Source organism: Psammomys obesus, unplaced genomic scaffold (assembly GCF_907164565.1).
Source record: "Psammomys obesus unplaced genomic scaffold, mPsaObe1.curated_primary_1811, whole genome shotgun sequence".
Classification (NCBI taxonomy): Eukaryota; Metazoa; Chordata; class Mammalia; order Rodentia; family Muridae; genus Psammomys; species Psammomys obesus.
Window position 1 is genome coordinate 974,637 of NW_026596131.1, and position 15,532 is coordinate 990,168.

Genomic DNA, 15,532 nt, shown 5'->3' on the forward strand with positions numbered 1-15,532 from the left:
TGCTTGCCGCTGTCTCCTGGGGTTAAAGGCGTGTCTGTATTCCGGCCAGATCACACAGACAGAGGTGACCTAGAGGTGATCTCTGACAGAGCAGCCATGCGTACATCAGACTACAAAAGAACCTCTGAAGGGGGATTAGTATCCATTCCTGCCTTGCATTTCACAAAATTTTAAAAATTGGAAGCACTTTAATTAAAACATTTCAGTTTTCTTGGCTTATGCATTTGAATTAAACGTTCATACATGCCTAGAGGTATGGTTATAACCAATTAAGAAGAGTTTTCCTTCCTTTCTTCCTTCCTTCCTTCTTCCTTCCTTTTTTTCATTTTTTTTTTTTTTTTTCTAGCTTGGAGTTGAGACAGAGAAAGACTTTGTTCTGTATACTGCTTCATTGGTGTTAAATTTTATTATTGTTTTCCCTAGCTGGTTCTTTTTTAAAAATTTATTTATTTTTATTAATTACAGTTTATTAACTTTGTATCCCCCCATAAGGCCTTCCCTCCTTCCCTCTCGGTCCCATTCTCCCCTCCCCCTTCTTCACACATGCCCCTTCCCAAGTCCACTGATAGGGGAGGTCCTCCTCTCCTTCCTTCTGATCTTAGTCTATCAGATCACATCAGGAATGGCTCCATTGTCATCTTCTGTGGCCTGGTAAGGCTGCTCTCCCTTCAGGGGAAGGTGATCAAAGAACAGGCCAATCAGATTATGTCAGAGGCAGTCCCTCTTCCCATTACTATGTAACCCACTTGGACACTAAGCTGCCATGGATTACATCTGCACAGGGGTTCTGGGTTATCTCCATACCTAGCTGGTTCTTACAGGGAACACTGAGGACATTAGCTTTACATGGGGCCCCAGTACCGACTCCCATCAGTTTCCTGAGGCTTGAGTTTTCTCTACAGTCTTTAAAGCTCAAAAATCCAAGTGCCACATAAAAATCGAAAACCCTTAACAAGTCCTCCTTTTCCAAAGTGGTATTTTTCCATTTACCTTGTTGGTTGTCTTTTTTTTTTTTTTTTTTTTTTCACTCTTCTGTATATGTGCTATGTGAAGTGGCTAATTTACTCAATCATAAGGATAACCTAAAATAAAATGACTTATATCATTTGAATAACCATTGGTTCCCCATATATTTTACATATATAGCTAATGCCTATACATGAGCCTACTCTGGTAGCTGAGTCACGTTCTTACTTTGCATAGGTTTCCCTTGTTCTATAAAATCTATCATTGTTATTTAAAAGAATAATGTTAGAAGGTAATGAACTTAAGAAAAATAGTGTTTCCAAAGAACATATAATTTAAAAAAGTTTTTAGTGCATATGAAATATAATGAAACTACAAACAGCCGTTTTATGCCAGGAACATGGCTAAATGAGGTACTGTGCTGTGATTATCTTTTAAGAGGCTTGTTGTTCAAGGATGCTGGAGTACCAGGATGATGTCACTCACCACACACTTGCTTTTGGCTCTAGATTGCCTCTGTCGCTCAAAAGCTGTCAAAGGAGAAGATGCCAATGGTGAAAGAAAGCATCTCACACAAGTTGCCACCTCACAAGACTGCATCACCTCTCTGCACCGCTCCCGCACTTGTTCGGTATTCAGAGCATTTCCTTCTGATTTCTGACTGTGGGGCCTGAACTTGGGAGTTTTTCTCCAAAACTCTTCTGTATACAGGCTACCAAAAATTTGTTTCAATGAAAAACTCTGACCTTGGGAAGGATGGGACGGAAGAAGGAACACTGTATATGGGGTTGGAGGATGCTGATCATGTCCTGCTGAGCCTGCTTCATTGCCTGTGAAATTCACATTGTACCTTGGGTTCTTCATCCCTTCTTTATAAAAAAGAGGGTCTTATACAATATAGCCCTGTAGACCAGGCTGGCTTCAAACTCAGAGCGACACCTGTCTCTGCCTCCTGAGCGCTGGGATTAAAAGTGTGCAGTGTGTGTGTTTGTGCGCATATGTGTGAGGGCCTGTGAGGGCCCAAAGAGGGAGTTACAGGCGGTTGTGAGCCACCACACATGGTTTCTGGAAACCAAACTCAGGTCCTCTGGAAGAGCAGCAGGTTCTCTTAACCGCGGAGCCATTTGTTCAGCCCCTCACTCTCCATTTTTGTACAAGAATCTTGTAATGTATTGACTCTTAAGATTTATTCCAACACTAATATTATTATTTTATTTACATTTTATAGTAATATTAGGTGAATCCCTTTTTTCCAGACATCTTATTTATAAGTGATGATAGAATCTAGGATTTTATTTTATTGCTGTTTAAAAATGAATATTTATCTTATAAACCTGTCTTTAAAGAATAACTGTGGCTTCTATTAAGAGTAGGAAAAGGAGCTGGAGAGATGGCTCAGAGGTTGAGTACTGGCTGCTCTTCCAGAGGTCCTGAGTTCAATTCCCAGCAACCACATGGTGGCTCACAACCATCTACCATGTGACCTGATGTCCTTTTCTGGCATGAAGGTGTACATACAGATAGAGCAATCATACACAGAAAATAAATTCTAAAAAAAAAAAAAAGCATGAAAAATTGGACCAGAGCCAGAGCCTAATGCAGAGGCATTGTCAGAAAGAAGCTAGATGGGAATTTTGGAGTAAAAAGACCAACTCTTTCTTACCACTTGGAAGTTCCTTCACAGAGGTTCTCTTGGTTGAGATTTGTAGCACATGCCCAGCACTTGTGAGGTTAAGATAGGAGGGACACTGAGAGTTCAAGTCTAGTCTGCTACATGGTGAGTTTGATGAAGGCTGGGCAACCCAGTGAGACTATGTTTAAACAAACAAAACACCAGAATAAAAAAAAAGAGGCAAAATAAAATTTCTTATGATTTCAGGATACTAATGGGTGTGTGTGTGTGTAATGAATGTCCTTTACTACTTTCTAATGTGGCCCTTTCTCTGACAGGAAAAAGGATAACTCTACTAACCTCTACATGACATTATACGAACAAATACCTGAAGCATACTTAAAATACCAAGAGTTGAATGGTAATGTGAAATTCTAGAATTTATACTCCCTCCCTCCCCTCCTTTCCTCCCTCTTTCCTTTCCTTGCTCATAGAGTCTATGGAGGCCATGCTGGACTCAAGAGTTGCCATTCTTCTGGCATGGTTGGCATTACTTTTAACTTTTGCCCAGATTTAAAAAAGAAAAAAAAAATTTTTTTTTAATTTTGTGTGTGTGTTTCTTTGGGGTCTGTTCCAAACTTTCACTGTTTTCCTCAAATTCTCACTCCTATCAGCTATTCTTTAATTGTATTAAAGATATAAAAAATTAATTAAAATTTGTTTCTGTCTTAAGGCTCCAGTTCTCTCCTAGAGCTCAGTTGGTAAAGTGCCTGTCATGCTAGCATGAGAACACGACTCCAGCATTCACGTTAAAAAGTGTGGACATCTGGGGCTGGAGAAATATGGCTCAGGGGTTCAGAGCCCTCATTGCTCTTCCAAAGGTCCCGAGTTCCATTCCCAGCATCCATTCCCAGAGAGTTGGCAGCTCAACTCTCTGATGCTCTCTTGTGGTGTGCAGATGTGTGTGCAGACAAATTACTCATATACATAAAGTACATAAATAAATACATATTTTTAAAAAAGTGTTGTCATGGTTTGCACACCTGTAATCCCAGCTCTTGGGAGGCAGAGGCAGGCAGATCCTTAGAGCTCACTGGGTAACCAGCCTTGCCTAGTGGGCAAGCCTCAGGTTCCTGTGAGTAACCTTACCTCAGGAGACAAGCGAATGGTTGACCTCTGGCCTCCACACTTGCACATGTGCACACACATGATTTGCTCATTTAAACATTTTACTTCCCGTTCTTTTTAAATCTCAAGAACAATTAACATGAGAACTACCTCCTTAATATATTTTAAGTGTTCAGTGTAGTATTGCTATTTATGCTTATAATATTATAAGACCTCTAGAGTTTATTATATGCAGTTGAAACTTTATACCCATTGGTGAATGACCCCACCCCCTCTCTTGCCCTCCCCTCTGACCCTCACAACCACAATTCTAGTCTTTGCTTCTTAGATTGAACTATTTTAGATAACCGGTATAAGTACAATGATTTGTCCTGTGACTGGCTTATTTCACTAAACACAGCATCCTTCAGCTTGCTCCTATCACCTCACATTTTTTAAAAAGGCTAAGTGAATAACATTCTATGTGTATATACCATGCTTAAAAATTAATTCATCCTCCGACTACTGTAGTTTTTGTATTTTGATTCTACATCTTGTCAACTGTGAATACTGCTGGTCACAGATATGGAAGTGCTGTCTTATCAAGATCTTGATTAAAAAAATTTTTTTGAGATAGCTTCATGTAGCCCAGGCTGGCCTCAAACTCACAATGAGGCAGAAGATGAGCTTTACTTCTGATTGTCCTGGTCTACCTTCCAAGTGCTGAGAGTGTAGATATGTACTACCATTCCCAGTTTATCTGATTTCATTTTTCGAAATATAAAAACTCAGAAGTAGGATTGCTAAATCATATAGGTTTGTTTCTTTATGGATAGGCAATAAAAATATTGGGAAGGATCTTCCTAAACTTCTTCTTTTCCTATCCTTAGACTTAGAAACACCGTTCACATTCTCCCCTTTCATCTCTTTGGAAATAGTTCCCTTTCAACAGATGAATCCATCTCTGTTTGATCTCTATTTATTTTTGCTTCTAATGGGTCATATATATCTGTTTATATGTTATACATCATAAATACATAAGATTCATATAGATAATATGTAACATAAATATATAATATAAACAACATATATTTATGTGCACATATATTTATATATGTTATATGCATATGTTTCATGTTGAGACAGGGTCACGTGATGTAACTCTAGCCCTCAGTGTAGACCAGGCTGGCCTGGAACTCACAGAGATTCGCATGCCTCTGCCTCTCAAGTGCTGAGATTACAAGCCACCATTAAGTAAATCTATGCTCTATATTTCAAGTTTCCCTTTCTCATTCTTTTTCTTCTCCTGTTTTAATGTGGATGGGTGGTTTGGCTGCATGTATGTCTGTACACCGTGTGTGTGCAGTGATCGTGGAGGTCAGAAAAGGGATATCAGAAGTCCAGGAAGTGGAGTTACAGACAGTTGTGAGCTACCGAGTGGTGCAAGGTTTCAAAAGCTAGTCTGAAAGAACAGCCAGTTGTTCTTAATCACTGAGCCACCTCTCCAGGCCAGAGAGGCTTCTGAAAATATTTTTTTCATTAGTATCCCATCATTTTTGCTTCCTATTTTGCTGAAATCTGTCTTCTACCCCATCCCTCCATAAACCTTTTATTAGTGTCTTTATTTATTAGTGTTACTATTTTCCTCCCCCACTTTTCTCTTCCTTCCTCCTCTTCCTCTCCTTACCCGTCCTCCCTCTTTCCTACCCTGACCCTCCCCCAGGTTGACCTGAAATTCCCCATGCAACTGAGGTGTGCCCAGAATTTTGATCATCCTACCTCATTTTTCCTGGCTATTGGATCTGCTTCTTAAACATTTTGTTCATTGAACTAAACAAAATTCAATTCAACAAACTTTTTTTTATGAGGGGGAGGAGAATCTATAAAGTAGCACTGGAAAGAGGAAAGAGGAAAAATCTCTCCTTCTAGAAGCAATAAGAACATAAAAATATTTTGGTTATGGTACACCCTGAGTGCTGCAGGAGCAGAGGGGAAAGGGTTCAATATTCTGGACACACCTAAACCACAAGTTAGATTTTAAAGAGAGATCTGGGCAAACAGTACTGCAGTCCTCGTTCTTGTTTTAGTGACAATGACTGTTTTCTCCTGTGAGAGTGTGGGACAGATAATCAGGATGAGCATTCCTTTTAATTAATTGAGCGTTTCGTTATGTTCGTGCAGCGCTTCCCAAAGCCTGCCTAATTTTTAGTAAAGTTCGTGATGGGAAGATTTACGTGAATGACTTGCCGGCGGTTCTTTACACCTTGAAGGTGTCTATGAGTGAGTCAGAAATGCGCCAGGTGCTGAAGACCATTGACATTGATGGTAAGCTTTCTCCTTTTGCACACTCGAATGCAAGTTATGTTTGTCTGATTTATTACAGATGATAGCTAATTGGTAGATGTTTACAAGATGTAATTTTTATTATGTTTTAAAAATATTACTTAACAATGATATTAAACAGGTGCACCTCAGGTGAATGTAATTGATTTCTGCACTGGATTTTTTTTCGCATTTATATATTTATTCACATATAGATGTGTAACAATGATAATGAATAAGAGGCCATGAATTTTGAGTGTGGGGATATGGGAAGGAGAAATAAGAAGAGGGGAAATGCTGTAATTATATTTTAATTGAGTAGAAATTAAAAAAATGAAGTTAATTTAAAATGAAGCAACGGCTAGAAATATAAGATCTCAGAAAGCAAAAGAATTTTCCGACAAAGTAGAAAATTTCTAGTTGAAAATTATTTGCTGCAGTCCTCCATGCTCTCCATTTCCCAGTCCCCAGTGCTGCCTCACTCCAGGAGCCCTGCTGGCACTAGGAGACCCTTCCACCCCGGTCCCCTAATGGTGAGCTGTTTCCTGTCCCCTGTGCCTCCATTTCCCAGACACAGCTCTGCTTGCTTTCTCAGAGGAACCAATGGTACCAGGGGCAACCAGATGAGATCCTTCTCCTCCAATCCCCTTGTCTGCCAAGTCCTTTTACAGCCCATCCAACAGCAGTAAACTGTACCTTCTCCCCCGGACTCCGACTCAATTTTCCAGCACCAAACCCTACCTGCATTCCTGGGGGCCTGTCTGCACCAGAGACAACCAGATGGCCAAAGGCTAGCATATGAACACAATCAACAAGATCTAAGGCAATATGGTACCACCAGAGCTGCTACAGCCATACAAAACATAAGATATTCCTCTACAACTCCCCCTTTTAGTCCAATAAAAGGCCCCATACATATATATGTTTTTATTATGTGTATATGTATATATATACGTACATGTTGTGTGTGTGTGTATATATATATATATATTACATATAATAAGGACAATTATGAAACAACAAAACAATCAGGAAAACCATACATTCAGAGTGTTTAGCTTGTTTGTATTTGGCAACCTTGAAGAAGAAATCATCTATCCTCTTTTGGTGAGTCTTAAGTTCTAAACCTAAATCAGTCTCTATCATAACATATTTTGTATCTCTTGACCTAAAAGACATATATCTAGACCTAAAAACATCTTCTTCACTCCTAAGCAATTGAGCTTAATTGTAAAACTATAACTATCTAGTCTTCAACCCCATCAGATACTTGAGAAGGAGTAAAAATTATTACATGAGTAATCAGGAAGTATAGGCGAGAAGCTTCCAAAATAAATAAAAATGACAGAGGATGTTCACTTCTTGGCCACTCACCACACATTTCTCTACAATGTTGGAGCATCATCTTCAGCTTTCTGGCCAAGCATATCTGACAGAATTAATTGTTACATATTAAGAGTTTGTTTACCTTGAGCTAGGCAATCAACTTCCTCACCTCTGTCTAAATTTTGCCCATTTTGTCCTGCACTGTATTTTTGATACAGTTTCATCATTGAGCTACAGATGGACTACTTTCATTTAGTTACTTTAATAGTAAGACTACATTAATGATGTAATAAATATCTGACCAAGTCTCTCGAGATGAAACCTAAGACCTTGACAGTAATTTGCATCTAATCATAAAGCTCATTAAACAGCCCATTTTTCTGTTTCTCTAGTTTGAGGAAAGTACCATCCTGAGTTATATGCTCTCTAGTCCCCTTTTATATACCTTCATTGTTGTGGATATGTTTTTTAAAACGTTAAATATTTTATCTATTTAAAAATATTTTTTTTACAAAGCTTATCATGATGTATATAATCTATACTATTATATGAGAAGATTTCTTTTGTATTTTTATTTGCCTACCTCTTGCTTGCTTAATCACTTGTATGCTGTTATCATCTGTGAATATGTGACTTTTTCAGTTGCCTGAGTCTTTCTGGAATAAGCACTCTAACATAATGAAAATGAAGGTGGTGAAAGGTTCTGGAAAGGGCTCGGTCTGCCGGTGATATACCCTTTCTTCCACTCTCATTGCCGGTTGGACTGCTCTAGACAGATGCCGGCCGCATGTCCACTGTCTCACTAAGGAATAAGGGGGGGTTCTTTCCAAGTCTGCCACGACACATTTCTTGATGTGTATAACTTTTAAATTTGATTTCCTTATAATTTTCAAAACTGACTGTGGGAAGATAGCTCATGCCAAATTATGTTTTGAAGGTTTTGATTTATTTGAAAGAAGTATAGGATGGAAAAGGTTACTAATGTTTTATAGTCAGGTAAAGTGTGCTTCATTATGTCAGCATTTTATGCCTGACAACAAGTTGTATGTCTATAAGTTGTAGGCTTTACAACTTGTAGGAGTTAAGAAAGGCACACTGCATCTCTGTGGTTATAAATATTTGCCGTTTACACTGGCCTAGCTTACATTGAATGATGTCAGGGAGAGAGAGAGAGAGAAGTCAAAGAAGCTGGATGTGGTGGGGAAACACCTCTATTCCAGCACTTGAAAGGTCAAAACAGGAGAATCAGTTATCCTTGGCTACATAATTCGTCCTAGGCCAGCCTTGGCTGCCTTGAGACCCTGTCTTGAAAGTCCAGAGGAGGAAAAGATATCGAAGAAAAATACAAATACTTGTGGACCCTTTGGTTTCACTTTCATTTCTGAATATGTAGTACAGAAGCTAGAGTGTATGTGCTGTCTTGTGTATGTGCTTTGTTTTTTGGAGTGGGTGTGGCAGGAGAGATGGGCTTGGCAGTTGAAACTATGCTGGTCTTGTAGAGGGTCAGACTTTGGTTCCCAGTGTCCGTGCTGGGTGGTTCATGACCATGAGCCACTTTGGCTCCAGGAGATCTGCTGTTCTCTTTTGAGCTCTGCACAGACCCACACTGATGTGCAGACACTCTCTCCTCCCACCCCCCCCACAAGGACATAATTACAAATACAAATTTGATGAAACCATGAGTAAAGAGCAGGAAAATGCTATAATCCTGATCTGTGGTATTCTATTATTACTGAAACACTGTTTATTACTTAATATGGTATTCAAATTCTTTCTTGGTAAGGCTCCCCTCTCTCTTTCTCTCTTCAAAATACATTTGCTATATAATGTAAATGTGTGACAGCCCTTGCATACAAGCAATGATATTCTGATATCAGTTAGTTACATTTTCTGTTAACATTTTAAGCTTAATGAATTTACTAATGGTCTTCTTTTTCTCCTCGTTTCTGAACCAATTTTATAGTTAATGGAATGCTGGATTTTGAAGATTTCCTTAAGGCCAGGAGTGATTCTATGGCCTCTCAGGATTCAGGTAAAGATAATAGTTATCAAAAGTATAAGGGAAAATGGTTTTGAGAGTTACTGGTTTCAATGTAGGGCTAGATAGATTAATGTATTTCTTTTTAGAATCTCCTTTTCTTTTACTTCATAGTCTAGAGTAGGCAAATTAGACATGAATTTTTAAAAAGTGTTTTTTTTTTTAATGTGAATCTCTCTCTCTTTCTTCCTCTCCCTCTTCCTTTCCCTCCCTTTGTCTCCCCTGTGTATTTCATGAGTGTGAAGGTGCCCACGGAGGTCAGAAAAGGCCATCATATAGCATGGACTTGGTTATTGTAAGCTACCTAGTATGAGTGCTGGGAAAAGCTTGGATTAGGGCCAGTAAGATGGCCCAGTAGGTAAAAGCACTAGCTACTCAAGCCTGACAACCTAATTCAACCTCTGGATCATACACACACACACACCAACTCCTGGACCTCTGCTGCAGCAGCATAATTTTCTATTGTCAATTTCCTGTTTTCTCTGTATGTAACTGGTATATAATGAGTAGATGAATTATTCTATTTTTTATGTGTGTATATATGGGTGTGTGCATGTCAGGTCAGAGGACAACTGGATTGCTGATTCTAGCTTTCTACCTTATTAGAGACAAGGATCTCTTTGCTCTTCCTGCTGGGTACACCAGCCTAGCTGGTTTGTGAGCATCCAGAGAGTCTCCAGTCCCCTTCCCCATCTCACGACAGGGATATCAGACATGTGATACCATACCTGGTCTTAGGGTGGGGCTCTGGGGATCAGAACTCAGGTCCTCATGCTTTTCGGCAAGCTTTTTACCAACTGAACCATTTCCCTTGTCCGTAGATTAATTCATTTTTTTAAAGTTTAATTTGTGTGCATGTGGTGAGTGTGTGTGTGTGTGTGTGTGTGTGTGCATGTGTATGATTAGTGTGTGAGTGAGGACAGTTGTTACACTATGGTATGTGTGTTGGTCAGAGGATAACCTCCAAACTTTTGGGATTCAGGTCTCTCCTTCACCATGAAAGTCTGGGGACGGGACACAGGCTGTCAGGCTCGTCTGTCAAACTGTTTTGCCCACCGAGCCACCTCACTGGCCCTACACTAATCTGTATGATTTTGTCACCCCTCCTTTCTCTGTAGAATATTTTACAGGAAGAATCTTCTTTCCTAGTTAACCAGAAACCTCTATTCATAGTAACTTCATTGTCACATCTGTGCTTTTGTTCTCATGGGTGCTTGTTTTCTGTTGAAGTCTCAGTTTCTTCTCCATAAATCCTGCTTTTCCCGACTCTATCAAAACTCTGCATGTGATTTCTCCCTAAAGCCTCAGGTACTTACTGACTTCTTAACTACTTATTTTATATTACAAATGAACGAAAGAGTGATCGTAAGGACTGTTTGTGTTAGTTATAGAGGCAGTACTTCCAAAATCCTTAGTGTTTCCTGTTTACTTGTTAGGCAAGCTCACTTTCCTAGCTCAATCTTTGGGATCATATATTTTTATAATTAATCACACTGTGCCTTTGTAGACTCACGAACACCTAAGTGTGGTAGAGTATTCTTGTTCCTGGAAAAGCAAGCAGCACTGTTTTTCATTCATTCCCACAATGTCATTAAATGCCTGTTACTTGTACAAGAGACAAGAAAGTTGGCTTATTTCCCCCGTTTGATTATTTTTTTGATTCTTTTTTGATTTAGACTTTCCTTCAAGTCCCCGTGACAACTGGGCTTGTCCAGTTGTCATCTGGCTTAAAGCCCCCTTATGACTATAGATTTATATGGGTAGTCTCCTAAACACTTCATAGCTGTTAAACTATCGCTTATATTTAAATCTCTATTTCTTGGGTCTTAAAATGTTAGCTTTCTGTATTTGTTTTATGTTCCTGGTTAAAATGTTTTGAGAGTAATCAAGATCCAACAAGTTCCTTTTATTCCTTTTAAATTGACATTATTTAAAATTTAGATATAAGATGTTTAAGTATTGAACCTGAAAGACCTTCAGCTCTTTCTAACTTACTACAAGTTTAATATTGACTTTAGAATATTTTTGTTCTTTTTTGAGCAGGGTCTTGTGTCAGCTAGACTGACTTTGAATTTTTTATGTAGCTGAGGCTGCCTCTGAATTCTTGATTGTCCTATTTCTACCTACTAAGAACTGGGATTACAAGCATGTGTCAACACACCCAGTTAGAATACTTTTTATATGCCTCTGTTGACATATATGCCCACAAATACATGCATACATAATACAAATGTTTTGTTAAGGCAAATGAGTTACCAATTAGTAGCAAGGGAGAACCTAAAAAACAAACAACAAAAACACTCCACGAACCAAAACAATAACAGTGAAGCATACTGTTGGGAATCAAGAGAGCTTCCCCCATTTTCCTCAGTGATGTAGCCAATGAGTGGTATGGTGCCCTTCTCCCTTAAATAACCCCTTCGTTACCTAGGCTCCCATAAGTAGCCATATTTAAACACACTGGTTCAACAGTAGCAACAAAAGACCTGAAAGTAGAAGAGAGAAGGAATTGGTAAAAGTGTTTAGGTGGGGAGGGAAACGAGGAGGGTAAAATAGGCGAATATGGTGTATATGTGTGAACATGAAGTATATTTGTGTGTGTATGATATGTTACAATGAAACTTGTGTGTCCGGGGTTACTCTTTCCTTATTAGGTTATTGGTATAAAATCAGGCTGTTCTCCAGGAAAAGCTGTTGATTCTCACAGTTTAATAATTTTTCTTAATTTTTTTTTCTTGCAGAATTTCAAAATGTCTTGAAGGCTTTTTCTAAGGTGAAGGATGGCCGTGTGCCTGCTGATGAGGTGGCTGCTTTTTTGAATAACATGGATATCAAAGTGAGCTCTGAGACACTCATGGAGGTGCTAAATCACTCTTATGTGGACAGTAAGTTCTTTGAATTTTGTTTATCAGTTCTGGTACACATTATTAGACACTCTGTGTTCTTTTCTCTCTTGATTTTACCTTTTGCTACTGGTACTGATAACAGCAATAAAAATGAGTGTGGAAAATAAATGAGAAAATTCTAAAATTGTTATATTTTGGTGTATTTTTCCAAAAGCTAAGAATAAGATGAACTTTAAAAATTTCAACATTGCCAGGCATGATGTCATACAGTTTGAATCTCAGCACTTGGGAGGCAGAGGTAGGCAGACCTCTATGAGTTAGAGGCCAGTCTGGATTCTATGAGTTCCAGGTCAACCAGTGAGACTCTATCTTAAACAAACAAGCAAACAAACCAAACCCCTCAACACTGGGGTAGTGAGAGAGCTCAGTTTGTGAAATGCTTGCCTGGATCACCAATACTTGACCACATAATATGACATATATATGCATATGTGAACATATACAATGAAATAAACTAGAAATTAAAACGTTAAAACATTCAGCCACATCCGGTTTCTACTGGTCATTTCTTGTTTTATATAGAGGGTTGTTTTTTATAGTAGGAAGGAAGGGTGTTGACTTCAGAAATGAGAAGACACAGAATTTTTGAATCCTCAATTTCATTATCTAGTTTTGATTAAAATTTCATATCCCGTTTGGTTGTTCTCTATGCAACATAGCTTGACTTAAAATTTTACAAGGATATATGAAAGGTTCTAAATTATGGGAGCATTTGCCCCAAGAATAGATTGGTTAGTGATTGATGAAATGATTTATTCATTCAACAGGCCAGTTAGTCATTTAATACCTACTGTGCCTGGAGCGGTGATAGGTGGAATAAAGATGGATAAAACACAGTTCTAGTGTGGAGAGAACCATGTAAATGATAATGCCCTGTGGTAAGCCCCTACACTGGGGTGTGCAGAGGCTGCTAGTGGAAGCACCAGGGAGAGACTATCAGAGAAGGTGATGTCTGATCTAAATACTGAAGGATCAGCTGGGGTTACCTGGATGGAGTGATGGTGAAGAATGGGAGAGACAATGTAGCCTGATGCAACAGCTTGTATAAATATGGCAGAAAAAAAAAATCAGGTATTATACCCTGGGCTTCCCTGACTTGCCACTTGCACATGGTGTCTTAATAGTGCTTTTGAAGCAGAACTGAGCCATGTATTGTTGTATAGGTTTATTATTTATTTGGTTAGTTTAAAGTTTGTAAAAATTTATGTGAACGAGTTATTTTGCTTGCATATATGTATATGTACCACGCGCATGCCTGGTGCCCACAGAGGCCAAAAGAGGGATCAGATTCCCTGAACTAGAGCTACAGACAGTTGCTCAGCCATATGGATTCTGGGGACTGAACCGTGGTCTTTTGCAAGAGGAACATGTGCTCTTAACTGTTCTCTCTCCAGTCCCATGGCTTTTTGTTTTTGAAGCAGGGTCTCATTCTGCATCTCAGACTCGCCTAGAACTCATTTTGTAGGCCAGCCTTGAATTTGTAGAAATCTTTCTGCTTCAGCCTCCCAGAGCTCTGGGTTACTTATGGTAAGCTCCTGGATGGTAAATGTGAGCAGTATTTATAAAAAAGGAGACTTCCCCCAAACCTCTGAGACAGGGCTTCTCTGTGTAGCCTTGGCTGTCCTGGACTCACTTTGTAGACCAGGTTGGCCTCAAACTCACAGAGATCTGTGCGCTTCTGCCTCCTGAGTGCTGAGATTAAAGACGTGTGCCACCATGCCCAGCCTAAAAGAGGAGACTCATCTACGTGTTCAGATCTCTAGATCGCCTGTGTGATTTGGGGAGGTAGCCTGAATGATGAAACCAATTTTAAAGGATTGCTGTAGGAACTGGCCATAAATACCTACCACAGAGCCTGTCATTATGAATAGAGGAGCGAAGAGAACACCGAGTCATCACCAACATCTCTATTACTGTAAAGTTCTCTTATTTTAAACTCTGAGATACTTCTGAGACCTACTTCCCTACTGTAATCCAACTGAGCAGACCTTTTCTTTGTGACTATTGCAGTTCACCCTCCCAAGTCTACCTATGCCAGCTTTGATCCTTTCACATGGCAGGAAGAACGATCTTTTCAAAGCACAGACCTGATCATATTGCCCTCTTTGTGTGTTGTTCAACAACACATCTTGGGAAAAAGAATACTTTAAGGTGCTGCTCAAAGGCTGTGCTGGCTAGTTTTATGTCAACCCAACACAAGCTAGCGTCATCACAGGGCACATCAATTGAGAAAATGCCTCCCTTAGACCAGGCTGGAGGGCATTTTCTTAATTAGTAATTGATGGGGCAGGGCCCAGGCCACTGTGAGTGTACTATCCCTGGGCTGATGGTCCTGGGTTCTATAAAAAGCAGGCTGAGCAAGTCAAGAGGAACAAGCTAGTAAGCAGTACCCTCCATGGCCTCTGCATCAGCTCCTGCCTCCAAGTTCCTGTTCTGTTTGAATTCCCATTCTGACCTCCTTTGATGATAAACATTGCCTCCAGGTTGCTTTGACCATGTTATTTCATCACAGCAATAGTAACCTTTACTAGGAAAAAGGCCTTGTATTATCTGGCCTTTACACAGATCTTCAGAACACATTCTTGATTTCTGTGCTCTTTTCGAATTTCAGCTACATACTTCCTGCCAAATTACCATTTCTTTAAAAAATTTTCCTTGAACATTTCTCTCTTCACACCCCCCCCCACCACACCATCACAAAGAATCTTCTTATCTTTTAACTATTAAAAAAACCCATGTATGTTGTGGGTACCTCAGTCATGTTAGACAAATACTGTAAATGTAACTTTTATTTTCCTGGTGTAATTGTCATCTTGGAGGCTTTCTGCTGAATAAACTCACCCTTTCTAGTTCTTTCTGAACTCTGGCTGTCTGGTTCAACTCAGCTGTTCTGGCTCAAAACTCCTCTCCAAGCTGACTGATTCAAACTGGCTTCTCTTGGCTTCTGACTGAATTGCTCTGCTTGGCCTCATACTAATTTTGGCAATATATTCTAATCTTCAGGCTCCTTCTCATTCTCTGGCTCAATCTTTCTTCACCTGCAACCTTTCTCTGCAAAACTTTCTTGGTAAAATGGCTTCTCCCTCTCTCTCTCTGCTGTTCTGCCTTAAATATCTTTCATGTGCTTTTCTCATGAGAGTTGGGTGTATCCTCTCTCTGACTCATTCTGTCAAATCTTTCTCTTATTTGTCACTTTGCCCCTCAATTAGATGTCACTTTCAAACGTGGCAGCTTCCTTCTACAAACTAACCTTAC